We start from the raw sequence: 24,405 nt of genomic DNA on the forward strand, positions 1-24,405 counted from the left end.
ACCCTATCATAAGAGCAATACTGCAAAATAATCCAGCTCAATATACCTCTGAGCCTGTTACTGTGAGAGGATGTCAGCTGCATCAGCATTCTACCTTGGATAAGCTTTATGCTGAGAATCTTGCCTCCCATGTGGATACAAGAGGATTGGCGTCGGCTGTTCAGGGGAAGAACTTTGGGTTTCTCTGGTCTTACAGGAAAAAGGTCTCTGACTTCCAGTTTAGGTCTGCAATTCAGATTATGGGTGGGTCGGTTAAGACTAAGAGTAAGGCGGCCAGATTTACTCAATTTAGTGACAGCAACTACTGCCCGTCTTACCCTAGGTCCATAGATTATTTGGGGCATGTCCTACAAGTTTGCATAAAAACGGGCAACTTGTGTACAGGTCGGCGTGACGACATCCAATCCATGGTGTCTAGGTCACTTGTTGAGAAGGGTTTTGTTGTAGTTGAGGGGAGTGTTATCCTGATTGACAACACGACTATTAAACCAGACATGGTTGCTGTTAAGAACAATATGGGTTATATTATCGACCCCACCATTGTGAGCGACCTGGGGACCCTGACTGATTACGAATTACTTAAAGCACAAAAGTACGGTTCCCCTACTGCTATTGAGGCCATCAGGTCTCATAACAACCTGAATCCTGAGGTCCAACTCTCTGTCTTACCCTTTGTCACGAATTGGAGAGGTATAATCTCAAAGAATTCCTATGTCTCATTAAATGAAACTTTGGGGATTTCCCCTCTTTATATTCAATACATTCAGCTAAGAATTCTCTCTTGTGGTTACCATATATATAGATCGTGGTCGCCTGACTATGAAGCTGCCCACAATTGAGTTAGGTATTTATCTAAAAGTATAAAAAGTATGTTTTATATGTAATTATCTGAAAACGTACATGTACCATATGGGTGTGATGCGGACTCTATGCCTCTCACACCCGAAAGTGAATCAATCTATATCATAAAAATGATTGAGACTCTTTTCATTAACATTCGTACTGTCTTCCTTTTTCTCTCCTTCAACTTACACTGTAGTCATATCCTTAGTTCGGACATAGGCCTTGCTTATACTGTTCTGATTCTGAGTGTTATATTTATTGTGCTGTAAGGTTGATTTTTTCTTTTAGTCGAGCCCTATTAATGTGTGTTTTCGTGTGTGCTTACTCATTAATTAATTGATATAATTGTGTATTTTTGTCTTTTTTTTTAGTATATACTCTTCCCCTTCTCATTTTTTCTGTCTGTATAATTATTCTTTTTGTTCTATTTGTGTGGGAGAACTAAATATAAATAGTTCAGCCCCCCTCCCTTTTAGATAACTCGCATGAGGCTTTTAACTCCTCAATGCTGTGATTGTCGTTTTGCTGCTGTGTTGGGGAATACCTAGCTTGCTGTAAGACATCATCCTTACCTACAATCCCAAATAACACTTTCCTGCTATTTCCTTTCCCAGACTAAAGTTTTGCCTTCTTTCTCTATTTTTAGGCCGAGGATGAATACATTCAAAACTAATGCCAGTCTACTCAACCTTTTAATACCTCATATGATCGGTCGATGTCATTGGTCTTATGGTGCTGGATCGTCGTCCCTTATCAGGAGACTGGATGGACGTCACCTATTAAATTTGTTAGAACTATACTATATTATAATGGCTATTTTTTATTTATTTAAATGTTGCAGGGCATGCCCAATTATAATTATTAGTATTGTTTAAATCTTTGTGTAAGGCATATTCTTATCAAATGTGGAATATGTATTTTATGCACCTCATACTTAGGGAGGGTTATGGCGGAGTTGCATCAGCTCGTACTCATATCCGCAGCAGGTCTCCGAGGTGAACAGCCTCTGGTCGATAGAATAATGTAGGTAAGGGAAGTCGGCAAATTGGATCCGTAACTTTGGGATAAGGATTGGCTCTGAGGACTGGGATAATCGGGCTTTGTGTAGGAAGCAGTTGTTTGCTCATCGGTGGGCCTGGACGAGTGATATCGTTTATTTAGTGTTGCAAATTCGGTCCCATTCAAGAGCCTCTGTGGATTACCTAAGCTACACATGTACTTGAGGGGCAACTTTCTTGTATTCATGTTTGGCTATCAATTAACAGTCAACTCAGAACTGGCACGGACAAGGGGAATCTGACTGTCTAATTAAAACAAAGCATTGTGATGGTTGGAGAGCAATGATGACACAATGTGATTTCTGTACAGTGCTCTGAATGTCAAAGTGAAGAGATTCACCCAAGTGCGGGTAAACAGCGGGAGTAACTTTGACTATTTTTCGGCAACGGCCATATCATGTTGAAAGAACCAATTCTCGTCCGATCATTGAAAGTTAATCAACATTGAGTCAGGTCAGTACTTGGATGGGAGACCGCTTGGGAATACCTGATGCTGTTGTCGTTTTGTACTTGCTTTGGCAGTACATATACTAAAATTGGAACAATACAGAGAAGATTAGCATGGCCCCTGCGCAAGGATGACACGCAAAATCGTGAAGGGTTCCACATTTTTTTGGATGTCCTAGAGAGCTGCAGTTCACAGTCTCAAGTCAGAGGCTTCAGTATCAACACATTGGGATCTCAATTTAAATCATTATTTCGGTGATTTCAACACGGCTTCACGAAATTTAATCAGTCAGCACATTGGAAAACACGTCCTGCTCTTCTCCTAGTGAAAAATCGATTGATTTCAGTGTCAAAGAAAGTTAATTTGGATTTGTGGGCCTGCCTTTTGTAACATTCAAGTTATCTCGTCCTCCTCCACCTCTGTGACGTTCTTATTCCTACAAACTCTGTCAACCTACAAAGAGACTTGCACTCAGCCTTAGGATTAAACCAGGTTGTACTGCCTTTAGATTATTAGAGTGAAGAGTAGCAATTTCTTCTCTCTCCTTTTCCCTTTTCTGTAAACAATATAAAAGGTTTATTATTTATCCTTTTTGTCTTTTCCTTTTTCCTTTTTGTCATACAAGTTTGAGTTTTTTCCTCTAACCTGTGGTAAGCAACTGTCACGTTACATTGTATTGTTATTTGCTTGTGTTGAGCTGTTATACCACCTCATACATATATTTAAAAGTAAATTCCTTATTAAATTCTAAATTCTTTTTCTCCTACATACATTTATTTTCTTGTGTTTTGTGTTCTTTAATTATTTTACCCCCCAAATAGAATTTATAATGAGCTCACAGAACGTACTATGGATTGACTCCACCCAGTTGGACTGTCCACTGTGTGACTTTATTGCAAAAGCCAATTCCGGCTTATGGGTGCATATTAATGCAATGCATCCCTCAGAGTGGGAGGAGTATAAGATAAGGCATTATGCCTCGAACCCCTCCCCTCAATGGGATGAAGATACTTATAGGGCCTTAGCCTCATGGAGAAACACCTTATTAAGGAGCGCTCCTCTGAGGCTAAGCAGAATCTACATACATGGCTGTCACCACTTTTCGCCATATCATGTGATGATGTGGTGAAGATGAGACATCGCCAGGCATATCTCAACATCTTTGATGAGATCCAAATTGCCCCATTGATGCTGAGACAAGGGAACTCCTGTCAAAGCTCAAATGTGTCAACAGATGGGTTAAAGCCGAAATCGAACTGCTGGTAAACACAGCAATACAGTTCGTTCGGGACTTCCCTAACGAATCTGAGGATGATATGAGGGATCATGTCTGCATGAAGTTCTCTTATCGTCCAAGACGATTTGTCATAAAACGCCTTCAGAATCCAGACCACTTAAAGAAAGTAAAGTTGGCCATTTCTGCTCAAAGAAGGCTTGAGAATACCACAACTGAATTGTCAAGTGACTCTTCTGTCAGTTCACGTTGTGTATACATTACTACAGACACATCTGTGTCTGCGACTGACTCACCTGCTGCCCCTCAAGGGCCTACAGAGGTGATTGACCTTGAAACATCTCCTGTGCTTAATCCTTTTATTGATTCTCAGGAATCCTTGAGGAATGAAGGCACTACCATACTGACACGTCCTGCTGAGATGTCAACTCCTAATGACACTGCTGGACGTAGACGCGAACTTAAACGACATATGGAGACTAATGAGACACCCATCTCTAAACGAAATCAAAGCCCTCTGACTGTTCCCATACTGAACCTGGGTAGGAATAACAATGTATCTATCAATCCCACCCATTGTTCTATTCCTGTTGACCCCCCTGTTGTTCAGAGACAAACTAGACTTCAATCGACTTTGACTCCTGAAGACCATGCCCAAATGTTGAGTAACCTCAATAGGGCTATGGATGTTCAACTTAACCGACTGCCTACACAAGGACGGAGACTAGTTCGGACAAACACTAGGCAGCCCACATCACCTACGACTTTACCTACACCTGCTTCTAATGCAGCTACGTTTGAAATGGAGCAAAGCAAACCTTGCCTCTTCGAACCCGGCTGCTGAAGCTGAGGCTATGTCATTACTTCGTGCTGCAGTCAGTTCTTATCAAGACCAACTCCCAGATAATATCTGAGCTTGAGTGTCAGGGTGTCTGTCAGCATGTTGTAATGAATATAGCCCGTAATAATAATACTCTAAACGTCAATCCACAGCCTATAGCTTCTTCTTCTGCGCCTCACGGTCGATGAAGTTAATAGAGCTAGAGACAGAAAGATTACTAGACATCTTAATCTTCTCTCATTTAGGGAGCAATTACCAACTGATGCTTCCCAGGTGAGATCTTGGGTTCAAACGAACCCATTATACCTACCTTTTGCCTGTGGACGTCTCTCTAGCTACTTAAGAGACAGACTACAAGCCAACTACCGACTAGACATAGTGACCTAGTAACGAACCTCCATGGAAGGTTGAACTACTTAACTGCTTCTAGGACTTTTAGCTCTCTGTCGTCTAATGGCTTTAAGCTGTTGAGGCGGGAGTATAGAAAACCTATTACTGACACACTCATCAGGAGCCTGTCTGAGCTGTTAATCCGACAACCTGGACCCAATTTCAATGACCTGCTTAAGGTTATTGTGGAATCCAATGTTAGGTTAAGCAAGGATAGGGCCACTGATGCACGACCTCGACGGATAACACCCTAGTCAACCGCGAGGTCCACCTTTGCTAAGTGCCTTAACCGGGATTTCCCTAAGGCCGCACGGGCCATACTTCAAGGTGATCCCCTTGATGAAAATAACAGGATGCCAGCTACGTTTGCTGCATCTTGGAAATCTTATTTCGAGTGTCCCTCCCAGAGTGATGAACGCATTGTCCCTGAACCACCTCAGGTTTATATGTCATTGTTAGCTCCTATCACTGTTGATAAGGTTAAAAAAGCTCTCCCATCTAGGAATGCGGGGAAGGTCCCCCTTGGATGGAACGGTGCAGCTACCCATAATATAGATAAAGAGTGGCTAGTGTCAGTATTTAACACTGCACTTCTTAGGGGATCATAGCCAGACGTTTTACTGAAGGCAAAAACAACGTTCATCCCAAAGACTCCCACCCCAACAGCATGGTCTGACTTTAGGCCCCTTACGGTCCTCCCTCAGGTAATTCGAGTCCTGCATAGGATCCTTGAGAAGAGGTTGAGGATTGTACCATACGCCAGGGTCCAGAAGGCCTTTAGGAAGGTTGATGGTATCTCAGAAAACACTTTTGTGCTCGATGAGGCCATTCGACATTCCAAGAGGTATTTTGAATCCATTTCTTTAGCTTTCCTTGATATAAGGAAGGCTTTCGACTCTGTGAACCACCAGTCAATCGCGCGTGCACTCACCAAGGCTGGGGTTCCACATCAGATTACTAGTTATCTGTCTTACGTCCTGTTGCATGCTCGGACGGAGTTCAATAACTTAACTGAAGTAGGCTTTGGTTCGGGTATCCTCCAGGGCGATCCGATTTCTGGATTAGTTTTTAATTTGGTCATTGATATGGTCTTGGAGGATATGATTTCCCATATTCCATTTCGGTTGAATGGAGCTGAGCTATCGTGCTTACTATTTGCTGATGACATAGTGTTGATATCCTCTACCAGTAATGGCCTACAGGCCTCGGTTAACTCTTACGTTGCTGCTGCTGCTCGTGTTGGTCTAACACCTAATCCAGCAAATTGCGCCAGCCTTACTATAAAGGGGCTACGTAGTCAAAAGCGATTCGTAGTAGATATTGAGTCTCACGATTAAGGTGGGGGATACTCGTATGCCTCAGCTCAAGTCAGGGGACTTTTATTAGTACCCTGGGCTCCCCTTCTCCTCTAAAGGTTTATTAAGGTCGTCCCCCTCTAAGAGGGCTGTGATGATGCTTAATCGTTTAAGGACTGCTCCAATATCATCATTTCACAAGTATATTATCCTGAGAGATCACCTGACTCATAAGCTCACTTTTGAGATTGTGAGGGGCAAGGTGCCTCAAGGGGAATGCAAAGTGATTGATGTTGTACGTAAAGCAGTTAGGAAGTGGAATGCACTTTTCCATGACACCCTGACCGATTTATTTCATGCTAAAATTGCTGATGGGGGGCTTGGAATCTTTGAATTTATACCAAGAGCAATCTTGGCTAGGAATTCACGTGTTCAAGCCTTAAACTGTTCAAATGACCCTATCATAAGAGCAATACTGCAAAATAATCCAGCTCAATATACCCTGAGCCTGTTACTGTGAGAGGATGTCAGCTGCATCAGCATTTTACCTTGGATAAGCTTTATGCTGAGAATCTTGCCTCCCATGTGGATACGAGAGGATTGGCGTCGGCTGTTCAGGGGAAGAAGAACTTTGGGTTTCTCTGGTCTTACAGGAAAAAGGTCTCTGACTTCCAGTTTAGATCTGCTATTCAGATTATGGCTGGGTCAGTTAAGACTAAGAGTAAGGCAGCCAGATTTACTCAATTTAGTGACAGCAACTACTGCCCGTCTTACCCTAGGTCCATAGATTATTTGGGCATGTCCTACAAGTTTGCATAAAAACGGGCAACTTGTGTACAGGTCGGCGTGACGACATCCAATCCATGGTGTCTAGGTCACTTGTTGAGAAGGGTTTTGTTGTAGTTGAGGAGAGTGTTATCCCGATTGACAATTCGACCATAAAATCAGACATGGTTACTGTTAAGAACAATATGGGTTATATTATTGAACCCACCATTGTGAGCGACCTGGGGACACTGACTGATTACGAATTACTTAAAGCACAAAAGTACGGTTTCCCTACTGCTATTGAGGCCATCAGGTCTCATTTCAACCTGAATCCTGAGGTCCAACTCTCTGTCTTACCCTTTGTCACGAATTGGAGAGGCATAATCTCAAAGAATTCCTATGTCTCATTAAATGAAACTTTGGGGTTTCCCCTCTTTATATTCAATACATTCAGCTAAGAATTCTCTCTTGTGGGTACCATATATATAGATCGTGGTCGCCTGACTATGAAGCTGCCCACATTTGAGTTAATCTATGTACTTGATTATAATAGTTTAAAAAGTGTATTTATTATTAAAGCGTACATTTGTCATATGGGTGTGATGCAGACTCTATGCCTCTCACACCTGAAAGAGAAGCATTTTATGACTGATTGAGACTCTTTTCTTTTTCATGTATATATGTAATCTCTTCTTTTCCTCTACTTACACTCAAGTCATATTCTTTATTCAGACATAGCCTGTGCTTATACTGTTCTGATTCTGAGTGGAGTGTTGCATTTATTGTGCTCTTAAGTTGACTTTCTTTTTCGTTAAATTGAGCCCAATTAGTGTATGTTCTTTGTGTGTGCTTACTCAAAATTTAATTAATGTAATTTTGTTCTTTTTGCTTTTTATTTTTCTTTTGAGTATTGTTCCTCCCATCTTTCCCTCAGTAAAATTAATAGTTTTCTTTTTAATTCTATTTCTGTAGGTGAATGTAATATAAATTAATTTACCCCCCTTTCTTGATAACTCACATGAGGCTTTTAACTCCTCATTGTTGTGATTGTCATTTTGCTGCTGTGTTTGGGAATGCTTAGCTTGATGTATGACTACATCCTCATCTACAATCTCTATTAACACATTCCTGCCTTATCCTTTTTCCTTTTCCAAACTAAAGACTTGCACTCTTCCTCTATTTCTAGGCCGAGGATGAGTACCTTCAGATATTATATCCATCTTCTTCTGGATTATGGTTTATGCATCTTCGTTTCTCTCAAATGGATGAAGACCAACCATTAAACTTCCTGTGATGTTATACTTATAGTTTCCTTCTGGTTTATGCATCTTTGTCATTCTCAAAATGGATGAAGATTAACCTGTAGACTCGTCGTGGATGAATACATTAAATTTATGGTGCTGGATCCCTTATCAGGAGATGCCGTCACCTATTAAATTTGTTATATAACTTTGTAATATATTAATGGCTACTTATTTATTTAAATGTTGCCGGCAATCCCGAGTTATAATTATTATTATGTACTGAATACGTGTGCTGATTTAATTCTTACTAATGATCGAATTTGTATCTAATGCACTCCATGTTAATGTCTTATTTATAATCATCTTTAAAAAATGTTTTCTATATTATGTGAAGACTGGACTCGAATACTTACAATGCAAATCATATTCTTCACCACTGTGGATATGTATCTATGCATTCTCTTACCTCACAACAACTGTAAATACTTTCAATATCATCATACTTCTCTTCTACTTCTTCTCAATGACCACCTTGGTATTACCAGGTCTTTTAAATGTGGTCGTCTTCTATGCCTTCTTCCTTTTTGTATATATATATATATTTCATGCTAATGGTTAATTTTTGTCTTGTTCTATCCTTCATGTATTTATCTATTTATTAGAGTATTGCTCGGCAATGTTTTCTTTTGTATGTCTTGTTGTATATATGACAATAAATGTTTTAGGTGTGGGGGGAGAACAGGTTCGAGAATGACAGCCCGTGGTGGGGCTATATAAGTGCTATAGAGTGCCCTTTCTGGCACTGTAAGATTATTAAATCAAGGGATTGAGACCCACTGCTCCATCAGCCGGAGCAGGGTTATCACTGTCAAAGAGATAATTAATTTATTACGAAAATTTAAAATTAACTTTTTTAAAGGACAATTCTTTTTTGTTGTGGTTCTCGTTCCTGTTTCGTCCATAATCACTCCTTGTAGCCAAATGCCTCGTCATCTAATTAAATTCTCGTCCGATCATTGAAGTTAATCAACGTTGAGTCAGGTCAGTACTTGGATGGGAGACCGCTTGGGAACACCTGATGCTGTTGTCGTTTCGTACTTGCTTCGGCAGTACATATACTAAAATTGGAATGATACAGAGAAGATTAGCATGGCCCCTGCGCAAGGACGCACGCAAAATCGTGAAGTGTTCCACATTTTTTTGGGCGTCCTACAGAGGTGCAGTTCGGATTATTCTCTTCCACTACGCGCACTCCTTCTACTGAGTCGATTAGATCGACCCTCGAAATCGATCTCCGATTTTTCGAAAACCTTTCTAAGGATTGTCCGGATATCTACATCACAAATCACAATCAGTTCACCGAGGATCACTAGTTTTCATCGAGTCCAGAATAATACTTTTTCACGAACTTTAATAAATTTTTACCCTGCGTTTCTTACCATACCGGTGCCCCCTAACATAACAATCATTTGATTGTGGTCCCTTGAGAGCATAATCGGTGACCAGACACCACTTCAGAAAAATTGAAAAAGTGTGAAAACCTTGATATTTCATCTGCTATTTGCCGTATAACTAATATAATGCCACTCTATGGAATATAAAACAACTACAACTTGGTGGTTCATCTAACGTCCATAACAGAGAATTTAGATAATAGTACAAATTTTAGAAGGCAAATCTATGTTTTATGGAAACTTCACAATGTTACCACTATGAAAATCTTGCATCCTACGGTTAAGATGATGAATTAATACTCAAGTCTCTTCAGGTCACACTGTTCTTCTTATATTCCATTTAGTTCGAATGGATTTAATATCCGTTTCCATCTAAATATTAATTATAATTTTTACATTTATAGAAATTTGAGTCCATGAATTTTCTTTATAAATTTCATTTCAATAATCTATTGTATCCATTTTCCATGAACATGGAAATTTATAAGTCAAATGTCCAATATCCATAATGTATAATTATTCTATTATATAATTTAAAAAAATAATAAAATTAAAATGAAGTATCACTTGGAGAAGTGTGTATTGGGATTGTCAAATTTACAGATAAAAATTTTATTAACCTAAAAAAGTACTCTATCGCAAAATTTATTTACTTCAAAAATTATTATTATGTTATGAAGGAAATACGCTCTGTGTACACTGGGACCCTGTAAGATGGGGACTTGCATTTTTTACCCCATTTACCGATTTAAAACGTGCTATATTTTATTTGGTAATTGTATACATCCCCTCATCCATTCTGAGAGGGTCATTAACTGCGATTGTGGATGGGTGATAGTGCTTTACCTCATCCTCTGTGATTACTTTTTTTTAACTGTTATCTACCATTTCCAAGGATCTTTCGATTTCTGCCATCTTCTTTTGAAGTAGCAGATAACTTCTTGACACACCCCTTCAAAAATGCTTTATGGGTTGTGTGTATAATGGGATCTCTGTCGACTTTTCCCACTAATAATGATTGTGACATCATCTTGCCCATCATTAAAATTTAAATAGACCGAGTGCTTGTAGTTAGAATTGTCTCAGATTTAGAAGCAAATAGAAACATCAAGACTAAGGAAGGTATTCAATATATAATTTTTAACATTTCACGTCGTAGTAATACACATCTGTTTACTAATAAAGATGTGTTTTGAATGATTAGGTGAAATATTACTTACTTGGCCGTTCAGTAACATTAGCTATATTTACCACCTCTGTCCCACTAACTTTTGACTATAGCCATTGATTTATTTAGTACAGCCAATTGTAAAATAGGTATAATCTCCAAGGGTAGTATTCTTTGGATGCACTATTGTGTTCTAGGACACAAACCCTATCCTATTCATCATTACTTGAACTATTGTGACCGATTTTAGACAAATTTTACGTCTAATTTGCTTTATCAGTGTAGTAGTGCTCTATTTACTCCTTTTTTTTATCTTCTGCATCTTTCCATTGTAAAGAAATTATGTAAATGAAATTATGGTTTTTTTTGTTTGTAGTCATGTCGATCAAGACGAAAACCTTGTGTTTAGGGTACATTTGCGGTATATTGCCTAGATTTTTGACTTAAATCTGGAAAAGTTCGCTTAACCTCCTTAGTTAGAATTAGGCTAGGTGTTCAAAGGTTTTTTCATTAGTCATGATCTAAATGCTTTTGGTAAGACCCACAGCAACAAAATCCCAAGATAACCACTTCTGAGTTCTATAGGAGGAGGGTTATAATATCAAAGGCCTTTTTTTACAGAGACCTCATCAAGTTATCAGAAAAAAAAATTCTAGCCATAACGCCACTGCCAATCCAACATTTTCACCTACCGTAAGAAGTACAATGCTATATTGCCGTTTAATCTTCGCAGCCCATCATCTTCAAAAACTAGGCCTCACCATCACGCTTCCTTAACACAATTTTAAAGTAGTCTCTCACATCCGAGCACAGTTGGTCTGTTGAACCAAGCATACTAGGTGTGTGAATTGTGCAGCCAGTCTGCAATTTCAGATCATAAAAGTCTATGAAATACCTATTCTATGCTTAATAATGGATTTCAATTCATATTTCCATTATTTATATATGTGTTTTATATATATACAGAAAAATTTCAATTGAAGCTCTCTTGAAATCCTTCAAATAATCTAATGTATATACGAATGCTTCTGATTGTATTTAACGATGAATCAAAGAAAAATTAAAAATAAATATAACTTCCAATATTGTAAATAATATTTCATTTGAAAATAATTAATTACCTTTCCCCCCTCTCGTCATTCGACTTCCACTCCAAAAAAGAAGACTAAAGTAAGTAAAACCCCTAAAAAGTATAATAAGAAATTATTTTAAAAAATCTTTAAAAAGTCAATAATAGTGATTTAGAAAAAAACAACCAAAGTGAAAAATAAAGAATGAAGATGAAGAGAAAAATGAAAGAAATCGTAACAACCAGTAACTAAAATAAGTTGAGAAAGTTAATGAATATTAATAATTTTATTTAATAGTAAAACAAAACACATCATTGTATAAGAAAATAAGCAGCTACACATCAGCATGGTATGTGGATTGAAGTCTTGAGGAGGAACTTTATGGGGACGAATACAATATAATTCCTTAAGGCCATCACTACAGAAAGACCAAACTAGTTTAAAGGAAATCTGGTACCTAAGAACACAAATAAACGTATACTAAGTAAGTGTATTGTTTGGCTTAATTATATTATTAATTTATTCATTTTGTAATTAAAATGAAAGAATTCCCTGCAACTACCAATTTAATAGTTGCTGTTACAAGACATTTATTATAGCAAATTGGCCAGCAACATAATCAGTGGACACAAAATCGACCGGACTAAACCTGGCAGGAATATACATTTATGCTGGACAAACCAAGGTGCCTCTGTCACTATTGCTAAGGTTTAATTTCTAATTTATAAGTATCAGTTTCAACTAATATTAATTCCATATATTTTAATTTACATTTTTACAGACTCTTTTACGTATAAAAAATATACGACAAAGCAAAGGCCGAAAAGGAAAATTTAATAAATACCCACAAAATTATAATGTTTAAAGGAATCCCTGGAGGGATCATACAATACGGGCCGCTTTAAAATAATTTTGGCTCATTACAACAGCGTACGATACGCAAAAATTGATTTATTCAGAAAAGTTGGGCTCAACTATTGTTTGTATTATTTTGTGATTAAAGACATCAACCCATAAAATGGAGAACAAATCCCAAAACTCAAAAAAACAAAACAAAAGTCTACAGGAATTGATGTTCAAATATTCTATGGCTTTTTTTTATTTATTTTTCTCCACAGCGGATATCAAATCATTGTTGTGATCACATTGCCTTCTAATAAAGAATCTATAGTTTACCACGTACCTTTGTACATTATGATTAATATTATTAGTGAAATGCCTAAGAAAAATTCCCTATGGCTAAATTGACATTAATGGAGGCCATGAAATTTTGTCGAATTTGTCGATGTTAGTACTCTTACAATAACCCATCCAGAGTCCAACGACACTTTATGTCCTCGTCCCACATCAAGAATATGAACGCATTCGAACGACATCTGACTCATGAGGATTCAAGAAAACTCTAAATTTACCACCCACCTCCTTAAGATGGTTGTTTCATGTAATATACCTTTTTTTCACTGTGGGAACCCCAAGGTCTCGAAATTTATGAAGAAATATGTTGATAGAACTGTGCCTAATTAGAAGGATTATACATAGATTAATGAAGGTTGTCAGCAAGGATGTAAACACCAAAATTGAAGGATATTTTCATAGCTGTTGATGAGACGAAATACAATATGTAACGATCAGTGACAGCAATAATGATTGGAGGGCTGTTTCTTGGGTCGTCATTATCTAATCAACACGAAAGACATAAAAGTTGCTAATTCTATTAATAACGCAAATTTTGTCGTTTAAATTATCAACAAACTCTTGGCTTGGACTTTGATGAAAATGAGTTTTTAGCTTTTATGACGGATGGAGTGTCCTACTCTAAAAAAAAGGTGGCAACGTCCTTGAAAAAAGCTACCTCCAATTGAAAAATACTACTTCTGTAGCTCATGGACTCCTTAGCGTGGCTGAACTTGGACGTAAAAAAATCCTAAGACAAACGAGAGCTTATTTCAGAAGTTAAAAAAATGTTTTTGAATCCGAGGCAAACAAAACGTAACTTCACTACTTCTTACCAAATTTCGTTACCCTCCAGTACAAGAACAACGCCAACTGTATGCTCTCAAAGGGGATCTTAGCTTCAAATGGCGTGCAAGTAGTTTGTCTAACATCAGTTTCTTCGAGTATATACATACATTGCTTCATTGATTCGAACATGTTGATATGTAAGTATAAGTCGTTTTAAATACTGAACACATTAATTTACTTTTCTTTTTTAGCTTTGCAAATGACTTAGTGGACGATTCTACATGGAATTTGAAGTATGATAGGAAAAAGACGGATTTTATTTCTACTCATACTTAGTATATTTATTTCTGTATAAAAACGTCTCATTATATTTTGTCCCTAATAAGTTGTTGAATCCATTTGAAATACTTAATATTTATAACAAAATAAATATTTTTTATAATACTTAATCGTTTTTTTTTATATATATATATATTAATTTAAACACAATTCTTTAAAATAAAATCAAAATATACGTTATTGAACTGTAATTTGTATCTATATTTTGTTAGCGACTTTTATAAAATAGATATATAATAAAGAAATTTTGAAGTTTTTTTCAGGATTTTCACCAAGTAGATCAAGTATATTTTGAATTTGAAAATTATTTTTCATATCAACTCTTCAGGTATTATTTGAAATATAGAAGATTCCCATTTCTTTACCTGAATCACGTGATATTCTATCCTCCAAAATGATAGCATCATAGGCTGTTGATTTTTTAAATAAACTTTAATCAATAGTACCATGTGTCTCGCTCCCACCCTTTCCTTGCACTCGCTCGTATGCCCAGCCCTAACCATTGGCAATATTAGTGGGGTCACTAGACCCTTTTTGAGGGGGCTGAATTCCTCCTTCCCCTAACGATGAAAACTAGCATCGCCTCTGGGTAATATCACAATTTGAAATTCGCAAAACTATTTGAACACAAATAACTCCACGGATTATACATTCATGTGCTAAAGGGCTCAAATTAGTGCCATCAAAGAATGCAAGGATTTTATATTGGTTTGATTAATTCCAATAAGGTTAGGTGATTTATTCGGTATTAGTTTAGTAACAGAGACATATCTAAACGAGATGACAAGGATATTTTAAAATATATTTTGATAGTGTTGTGTCGGTCCTTATTTATTCGGTCATGTCCAGTCCAATATTAGGAGCAGTCTTTAAGCACGTCGTTACCTTAAGTGTATCACTCAACCTTTCCTCTACGAAGAAAGAGAAAAAAGGCCCGAAATCATCTGGTAGTTAGCCAAATAAGTCAAACATATCAATTGCCATTTATATCTTTTATACTCTTGGACCATCAATGCCATATTATTTCTTACCCGTTTTTAAAAAAGAATTACATATTATAAAAATCGACACAGTATATTATTAGATACTGTATTATAATATTGCTTGTAATATTTTATTAAAAGAGTAGTTATTATATTATTTCTGTGAAGAAATAGCCAATATTAAAAAGGCCAATATATAAATTATATTCACGACGAGGGATCAACAAGGAACTGTAAATATTCCTGTTCTTTTGGAAATGGAGTATAACTATAAAATAACTTATTACTTAGTGAATTTAACAAAAATAATAAATATGAAATAGCCATGAAGTATCAAGAGAGAAGAGTGAATCGACAGTTGACAACAAAATACATAGGGCATTTTTCTGTTAGCGAGGTTACGCCGTGTAAGACCGTTTGTCTTGTCTTTTTCCTTTAAGGATCGGTACTTGAGTCTAAAGGACTGAAGGGAAAGAGCAGAGAGACAAAAAATCAACAATACCGCCATTAATGAAAGGGATATTTAATTATTTTTTCGTGCCTAAAAAAAACTTAATTTGATCAGATTACGGATAGTGATTTTAATTAATTATTTGAATGAACGACTTTTTATTTGGGAATCGATTTCATGCATGATTGAGAAACGGTCGTTTGCCAAGTGGAATCAGTCCCTTCGCCTACTTGCATCAATTTTCATGTTTTCTTCAGAAATAGTTCGTAGATCCTCATTTTTATAGTAATTTTCAAATAACGTTCAACCCTCTGTCTCTTTAGTAACCAAGGACTGGCTCAGGAAAAATATGGCAGAGCTCACATCGTTCTGGATAATGATCTCTAAAGAGAATTAGAATATAGTCCATTCATTAATTACTCCTTGACACGTAGTGATTTTCTTAATGAGAGTTACAAAAAGTCTTAATTGCGATATATTAATTTCCTACTTTGGATAATTTTCTTTTTATTATTATTCAAAGGAGCATTATATATTATTTATCTTACCCCAAAAAATGTATCTATATAACAAAATAATGGGGATTTTTAAAATATACTTAAATAATTTGCATTGATTTATTACTTTGCCAGGCTATGTTAATAAACACAAATATAAAGAACTCAATAACTTTTTATTATTTTGTTCCACTGCTCTACCAAAATATATAAAAAATACTCAAATACATCCTTGATTTCCAAAATTATCTTTCAAAAAACACCTAAACTTCCCTACCCCCTCTATAAATAAAATAATAATCATTGAATTAATTAATAAAATAATTATTATCATTTCAAAGTTACTCCATAATAAATAAACTATAATTAATATCTTTAAAAAAATATTTTGAAAATTTTTTTATAAACAACATGTTAATTTTTTAAGTTGACATTTAATACTATTAAAAGTTCAGCCAAAACTACTTTAGATTGAGTTATGATTCACCTTGCAGAAAAAGATAATCTTTCAGAAGGATCAGACGATCCAGGAATTGAAAATACTTTTTAAAAACTTTGAAGAGCTTTGGAAAAGATTTTTATATAAAGACAGTAATGTATGTACTTTTGTATCAAAGGTATGAGGCATATTGACATTGCTTTATTATATGGTGTTAAAGAGCATGAATTAGCAGCAGCAAATCCACACTTTGGTATTAACCAAGCGGGTTTTTCTCCAAATTTCCAAAGTACGCTCCTACAAATGGGGTAGAAGAACTGAGAAATTACTACAATTACATATTATAAGTTCAAAAGACAATTTGTTATATTTTTATTTGTAAAGAAAGTTATTTATTAATTTAGATTTTATTAGATTTATTATTAATTCATAAATCACAAATTATTTGCTTCTAATATGAAGCCTTTTTTAGGTGAAGGTATACATTTGACTATTTGAATGTAATAAATGAATGTTTTTTTTCATAAAAATATGGCAAATGATCTTATATTATGACATTGTAGCCATTTATCAGTTCTTCTAACTCATTTGTAGGTTTCTAAGCTTATATGACTCACTTAAACTAATATTACAATTGTATAGCCTTGCTTTTTACTCTAACCTTTTTAAAGAGTACTTAAATCATCACGCTTTCAAATGATCAATTCTTGCAACTTGCTTCAGATTAAGATTTAAAATTGTACGGATCTATGAAAGCGACTCGCTATTTTTCTCAATTTTAGACACCAAAGGGCTTAATGCAAGATGATGTACAGACATTCTTTGTAAGGGGAAGAAGAAATTACCTGTATCAAAAATGGTGTTACGTTTTAGGTGATTTTTACAAGCTCAGGCGGGTATCGACGATTCTTAAAAAAAGGGGTTTTGCTCAGGTTTTGGCGAATGATGTCGATTGTGTTATTTGAATTAAAATAAGGAGTATTTTCCCCGATGATTTGCTGAGTGGCTGCTTATTCCTTTGATATATTGAGAATGTGGTTATTTGAAAGGTCAGTGCCAAACACTAAATAACCAAAAGCATTAGAACTTAGAATTGTATAAAAAATTTCTCCATTCCTGGTGAGGCTTAACAATTATATCTTTAAATTTTTTTAGATATATTTTAGATAAAACATTATCTACTCATACAGGTCCTCCTCTTAATTGAGACTGCAGTCTCTTTATGGAATTTGTGCTTATCTTATTGCTCTCTCAGCTGCTTGAAGCTAATATAAAGGAACGTTGTTAAGAGATAAGAGGCTCTCCTATACAATAATATTCAAAATTGTTAAAAGTACCAAGTTAATTTTTGGATTTATTTGTAAACCATCATGACAAATTTATTAAACTTTAATCTTAGATATAAATAAATCTATCAAATCCCGGTACGTGTGAATAATAATAATATCAGTTGGTTGTTTGCTTATTCTAGAGCAATGTTATGATTTACTTTTTCTTATTCGCTGTTACTGTCCTATCATTACTCAACTTACAATCAATAAGAAAACGAAAATATAGTTACAGACGGAGCAAGAAGCACTTGTTATGCTTGATAGTAGTTAAAAAGCTGTTGGGTAGTAAGACAAAAATAAATACATATTTTATGTTAGATAGAGTATGGTAGGGTATAATGGGCGTTTGTGTTTGGGGGATAGTTCCAAGACATTGGGTTAACTTTTCAAAAAAAAAAAATATATATATATAATATATGTTTGCATTACAGGTATTAGATATCAATTTCACATAACCAGCGTTAATATGTAATTAAAAAATAATTAAGAAAATTACAATTAAAGAATAAAATTCAGATGCACGCATTTGACCCCTGGGGTTTGGTCAAACTTTATCATACATAACTACCAATATTGATACATTTAAAAGAAATAAAGCCTATCTTTATTTACAAACTTTTACCTACATTATTAAAATAAGGATAAATATATTTAATCTTAGCGTTAGAATAGAAATCCATTAAAAAAAAAAGAATGACCGTCAATCTGTATCCATATATAATAGAGTTTATGTCCTTTAGGGTGCCCAGACCATTGGACCTAGGAGGCTGAAACTTTGCCTCTTTTGAGCCTAGTCAGGATAAAAAGGGGGATGTTGATTTTTGGGTGTCATAAAAGGGGGGCTTATTCTATACCCATAACACAAACAGTGTTTTTTGGAGCTCAAGGAGACTAGATGGGGCGTTGATTTATTATAGATCAAAAATAATTAGAAATCAAAAAAGTTATGAGTCAAAAAATTCCGGTTAAAATTCCATTTTTTTTTTCAGGTGCAAAAAATGGATTTCCAACTGAATATAGGATTCGTAGAAAAAATAAAGTTTGTCTAAAAATTCGTTTGCATAAAATTAGACATAAAAATTGGTGTTTAACTGAAATATGTGTCATTTTTCAATTTTTTCTCTTTTTTTCATCGAACGTCAATTTTCAACTTTTTAAAGGAAATGCCATAAAACTGTGGATTTTGTAGAAAAAATTAAAAACATTACCATAAAACAGGTAATTTTTAATTTCAAGAAAATTTTATTCATAATTTTTGCAATATTTGAAAAATAAACCAGTTATCGAGGGTAGTTTTTTGACAACATTATTCTCCATCACTTTTTCGATTTTGTAATTACAATAAAAATCTTGGTAGGTTTGTATTTCTCTTCACAATGGCAATAAATGCTCTTTTACTTACTTTTTTTTGCAAAATTGGCAAAAACAGTTTTTGCAATTTTTCGCAAATTTTGATATGGCAATTTTTAATAAAAATAAAAGATGTAAACTTCAAATAACATACCAACATTTACACATAAAAATATTTGTCTAGATGAGAAGTACTTTACAATTTATTTAAAAAAAAAAAAATCAAAATAGCACATATCCTATGTTTAAAACAATATACAATCTGAAGAAACAAGTAAATCCCCTGAAGGTGATAGTGTGTGTATGTAGCTTTTGTTGAACAGAACTAATTTGGTCCAACAAAAAAGCTCGGGTTGGACCGGTCTTATAGAAAATATTCGGGTTAAATCGGTGGAGAGGAAAAATTCGGTCTGGTTCTGTCCTAAAAAATTTTTGTAATACTTAAAGTGATTTTTTCAGTTAAAATTTTCAAAAAAAAAAAAAACACTACATATTACCCCAAATAAAATAGAATCAATTTTATGAATTTGATTTAATTTCCACAGTCAATAGTGTTGCATCATTTCAGTAATTAAATGAAAATTTTATAATTTTTGAAATTGAAGATGATAATGAATATTATTTGAGGGATATTTATGGATTTGATTAAAGTTTTGTTATTTTTATTCTAGCTGGAGTGTTGGTGATGTTCTTTTCAACTTCATTTCGTGCTTATCATTTTTAAAAGATAGAAAATTGTTCATCATGAAATTTAAAAATGTATCTCCGATTTTGAGAATAAAGGAGGAAAAATATTGGCCAGATTTACAAGAATATGAGAAATTTTGACATGATAAAGAACAAGGCATTACAATTTCTTATAGACATATATTAAAAACTTTTTAAGGGGACGGACTCCATAAAAAAGATCAAGACGCGATTTCGTTTCAAAAAATATCATTTTGAAGCTTTAAGATTCTCAACGAGATGAGATGTATAAGGATGAGAAGCTACAAAATCAATAAATTTAGACTTATCGAAAAAAACTTATCTTTAAGTTTGTTACTAAAAATTGACTTGGGATTAATTTAGATCGAATTTGAACTAACTGTAAAAAGTGATGTAAAGTCATGACATCTTAATTTTTTTTTATAAGGATCGTGAAATATATCTGGCAATATAAAAATGAGTCCTTACTGGCATTGAAGATCATAAAGGAATATTTCAATATTTAGGAGGTGTTTGATTATAATGTCTGCATTACAAAAAATTTCATTCACATGATTCACATTCGGATAATAGATATTTAATTTACTGAATATTTAAGTTTTTTAATATTCCCAAAGACCTTAGTCAAATTTTCTTTTCAGCTTCTAATAATTGTTTGGTCGACTTGTGAAAGTTTTATCCTCCTAAAGAACGATACCATGAGAAGCGTTTCTATATTCTGTCATAGTTTATCTTAGCAAATAGAAGATATTTAATTGATTTAAAGGATTATAAATATTTAGATAACTTTGCTAGACCATTTAATGTATTTTTTCTGACCAAAAATATTTCTCTGTTCTAGCCTATGGTTTTATCAGTCTCTTATTTTATTACCAAAGATTTGAACTTTAAAAAAAAAAAAACTCCACCAATTACATATCCGCAAGTCCAACAGCTTTTTTTCCTACGTCTTGATGTCGCTTGGAACATCCAATAATTTTAACATTTCAATATTTAAAAAAACTAAAAAAACTAGTTTGAGAAGCTCAGCTGTTTGTTTCCAATCTGTGTTTTTGGTTAAAAAATGAATGAACCTATTAATAGTTGAATTATAAAATAATACATTTACAAAAAGTACATTTATCCTTTCTATTGGCTTAGGAGATAACACTTTGGAGCTTAGATTGTGGGTATATCTAACTAATCTTGTGCATTCAAACTTTAGTTATTTGATATGGATTAATTGAGGAGATACTGGGGAGTCGTCAAAATGTGGACATCCAAATGTAGATTTGTCCAAAAGGTTGTTGTATATATTTTAGAACAAATGAACAGTATCAAATAATAAAAAAAATAGGGGAAAACTTGAATTAGATCCATCACATTTATTGGAAAAAAAATTGACATTAGCAGGCTGACAATCTCAAGTTGTTGACACCATACTAAATCCTATTCCTGTTATTAGTTCTAAAACTTTTTGATACCATTGTTTAATTATTCTAGATCATATATTCTCAATCGATTTCATGGCAACTTTATCGTAATATTGACCAGCAAGCGAATTTACCATAAAACAGAGGACAGTTTTAGTTACTTCATCTTCGTTGAATACATAATATTTCGATTAATATATGCAACCCTTTGAGAAAAATATACTTGTCATAAAAGAACGATACTCCTTTATCATTTCGGTTCAAATCCTTCAATCTTTGATTGCGCTACTTTTATGTTGACGGTGAAATTCAAGTAGTAACTTGCATGGAGGAGGATATTGGTGTTAAATAGGACAAGCTGGGAAGAAATAATGTATTGTATAATTCATGATGTAGGAGAGAATATTTTTTTACTATAAAAAATAAATACCAAGTGTCTCCGGTGTCTTTGATGCTTTTTTGTAATAACAAATTAAATTGCTTAGAAATAAATACTTATATTTCACCTCCCACTATTTGTGGCAGTTCATTAATTCTTTTACTGAAAAAATTTATTTTTATCTTCATATATTCTTTACTTTGGTGCTGTTCATACGTTGTTTCTAAAAAAGTTCATAAATATAGAATTTCCGAACAGGAAGTGAAATAGTCCAAAACAACCATATTTATAGCCTTTTCTTTAGATATTTCAATCAATGTCCCTCCCTATATATTCAATTTTAAACCATTTGTGATAGTCAAACTAAAAACAATACTTGGTCAGCATTAAGTAAAAAGCCAGATCTATTTTAAAAATATATATTTTTAATTCTAATTTTAAAGTCATGATATTTACATAAATAGAATAAACCGAAACACAAATAATAGGTGATCCATTAAAATCTGAACCCTTATTCACTCAATAATTAATCAAGATTCAGTAATTGAAAATAATTCATATTTCGATATATTAAAGCATAAACAATTATTTAATAAACTAAACAAATCTGAGCTCTATAGCTTACGTACAAGTCGATAAAATTACCCTTGAACGTGATCCACGAATTTCCAATTGCGTACTTCAAGCAGTTGGGTGTCTCTCGGACCACATCGTCAGCAAGTCCAAAATGTTAGAGAGGAAGAAGGGCTCAGTCAAAAAGGCCTAACTAAACTATCAATCCCCTGAATACCATGAGGGCGGTGTGCAAGAGCTCTCGGGGTAAACATCTGTTTATTGTGTAGAAAAATAAATATTTAATGAAATAACGTTATCCTTTAGTTGTCAGCTACGACGTGATAGGCAACACATATACATATGTTTATACTGGCCACAGAAAAAAAACTTTATCAACACATTATTTTTTAGCATAATCTCAATTTCTCTTGATAAACTTGTCTTACCACTCCATCTAATTGGTGAAAAGGTGCCTCGTAGTCATCAATGTGATGGTTATTCACAAGCCCTCCAACTCTATTTTGAAAGCATTCCCAGCAATTGAGTTACTTATCAGGGGTATCTTAGCTCTTGGAGCACAAAAATAGACTGATGGAACCATATAAGATGAATAGGGGGAGGGGATATAGATTATCAATCTGATAGACCTGTCAGTGTGCTTCCTATAATTGTCCACTTGCAAAAACCACTCGTGATTGCCCATAACAGGTATTTTGCACCATAAAAGTAGACACCACCTTGAAGAGAAAGCGTGAATTCACCTGGATTCTAAGTGGAACATAATACTGGTATTTAAGTCTCTCTTTATCAAGGCCAGTGATGACCAGGCCCTTCTTTCCCCTTGAACTGAATGTCACCAGATTTTGGGAATAATATATTTTTTTCTCTGGGCCTCGTAGATGCATTTATCTTTGTGTAAGATATCTCCTCGTATAATAATTTAAAATAGTTGATGACTAGGGGGAAAATAGACACATTATGTAAATATCAGATCTGATTGTTATACTTATTTTAATCTACTTTAAATGAACACATTTCCAAACAAACTATGATGTAACTTCATCCAATGTCTTTAAGAATTAAAAAGGAGTTTGCAATGATACTACTTGGTGCTAATGCCAACCACTGATATTAAAGTTAAATCCAAACTTCATTTTTTTTTTTGTCACACAAAAATATTGTGCATCTTGTTTTTTATAATCTGAGGACTCTAAATTGTGCTCTATGATTTACAGTTCCTCTGTTTTATCAAATATAACATATCCAAATTGAGCACTTGTTAAACTGAAAGCTGTTGAACAGAAATAATGTTATCCATATTAATACAGCAAAGTGTGTCTCTATGTTTTAAAACGAAGCCTTTTTGAGAGACCATTTAATCTTTTAACAATGGGTGTCTATTGATGTAAGAATGTAACAACTTGCGTGAGAGCAGCAAATGATTAGCGTGCCCACATTATTAAATAAGTTGAGCATGTAGTTTTGACACTATTAAGCAAAGCTTGTTACCCTTTAATAATAAAAAAAAGTGTTCAACTCCTAATATTTATAATAGTATCAACTCCTGCTTCTTTCAATCTAAAGCGATGTTCCGTGAAGGTAATTAGAGCAATTCATAATGTGACCATGAGATACAATTTCAGTATTCCGACAGTTGATACAATTTGACTGAATTAAGCGAAATATTAGTTTAACTCATATTAAAATGAAAAAAAAACGGGAAGTACTGTCACATTTAATTTAAAAAAATGAATGTGACTTTAAATGAGGGTTATCAACGACCTAAATTACTCCCTGGCTCATCAAATTATTGAGGCAATAATGACTAAATATTGAGTAAGTACTGACTTGTGAAGGTGTTCATAAAAAAACGTTGGGTAACAACAGGGATTTGTTGGGGTATTATTTTCTATATCAATAGCAAAAAATTTATGTTTCTTTGACGCCTAGTACCTACGGGCAATGACGAAAACTACCGCGTGTGTTATTATAAAAAGGTTAGTCTGCAAATTTACTAGCATACCCGATGACGTCATGGGTATCCTATACCTATATAGAATAATTTAAGGAGCTAAATGTACACTAATAGATAAGGACTCAATTGAACAAAGAAGTTAAATTGAGTAGGTATTCATAGTTTTTTGGTTTTGATTTTCGTCTCGAAATTTATAACCTCAGTCTTGACT

At 34.4% G+C, this 24,405-nt stretch overlaps 1 long non-coding RNA gene and 2 other non-coding genes across 4 annotated transcripts; all 3 read left to right on the forward strand.

The window, feature by feature from the left end:
- Window positions 1–2,407: 2,407 nt before the first annotated feature.
- LOC121125754 (U6 spliceosomal RNA) lies at window positions 2,408–2,514 on the forward strand. Its single transcript, XR_005866749.1, has one exon. It is a non-coding gene; the product is annotated as a U6 spliceosomal RNA (small nuclear RNA).
- A 6,701-nt stretch (window positions 2,515–9,215) lies between these two features.
- Window positions 9,216–9,321, forward strand: LOC121125755 (U6 spliceosomal RNA). Its single transcript, XR_005866750.1, has one exon. It is a non-coding gene; the product is annotated as a U6 spliceosomal RNA (small nuclear RNA).
- Window positions 9,322–11,954: 2,633 nt separating this feature from the next.
- On the forward strand, window positions 11,955–14,295 carry LOC121125380 (uncharacterized). 2 transcript variants are annotated; one of them, XR_011782061.1, is made up of 5 exons: window positions 11,955–12,057; window positions 12,111–12,297; window positions 12,360–12,521; window positions 12,595–13,972; window positions 14,027–14,295. It is a non-coding gene; the product is annotated as an uncharacterized lncRNA (long non-coding RNA). The 2 variants fall into 2 exon arrangements; XR_011782060.1 differs by having other exon boundaries at window positions 12,111–12,521.
- The last annotated feature ends 10,110 nt before the right edge of the window (window positions 14,296–24,405 follow it).

This window comes from Lepeophtheirus salmonis, chromosome 10, assembly GCF_016086655.4.
Source record: "Lepeophtheirus salmonis chromosome 10, UVic_Lsal_1.4, whole genome shotgun sequence".
NCBI lineage: Eukaryota > Metazoa > Arthropoda > Copepoda > Siphonostomatoida > Caligidae > Lepeophtheirus > Lepeophtheirus salmonis.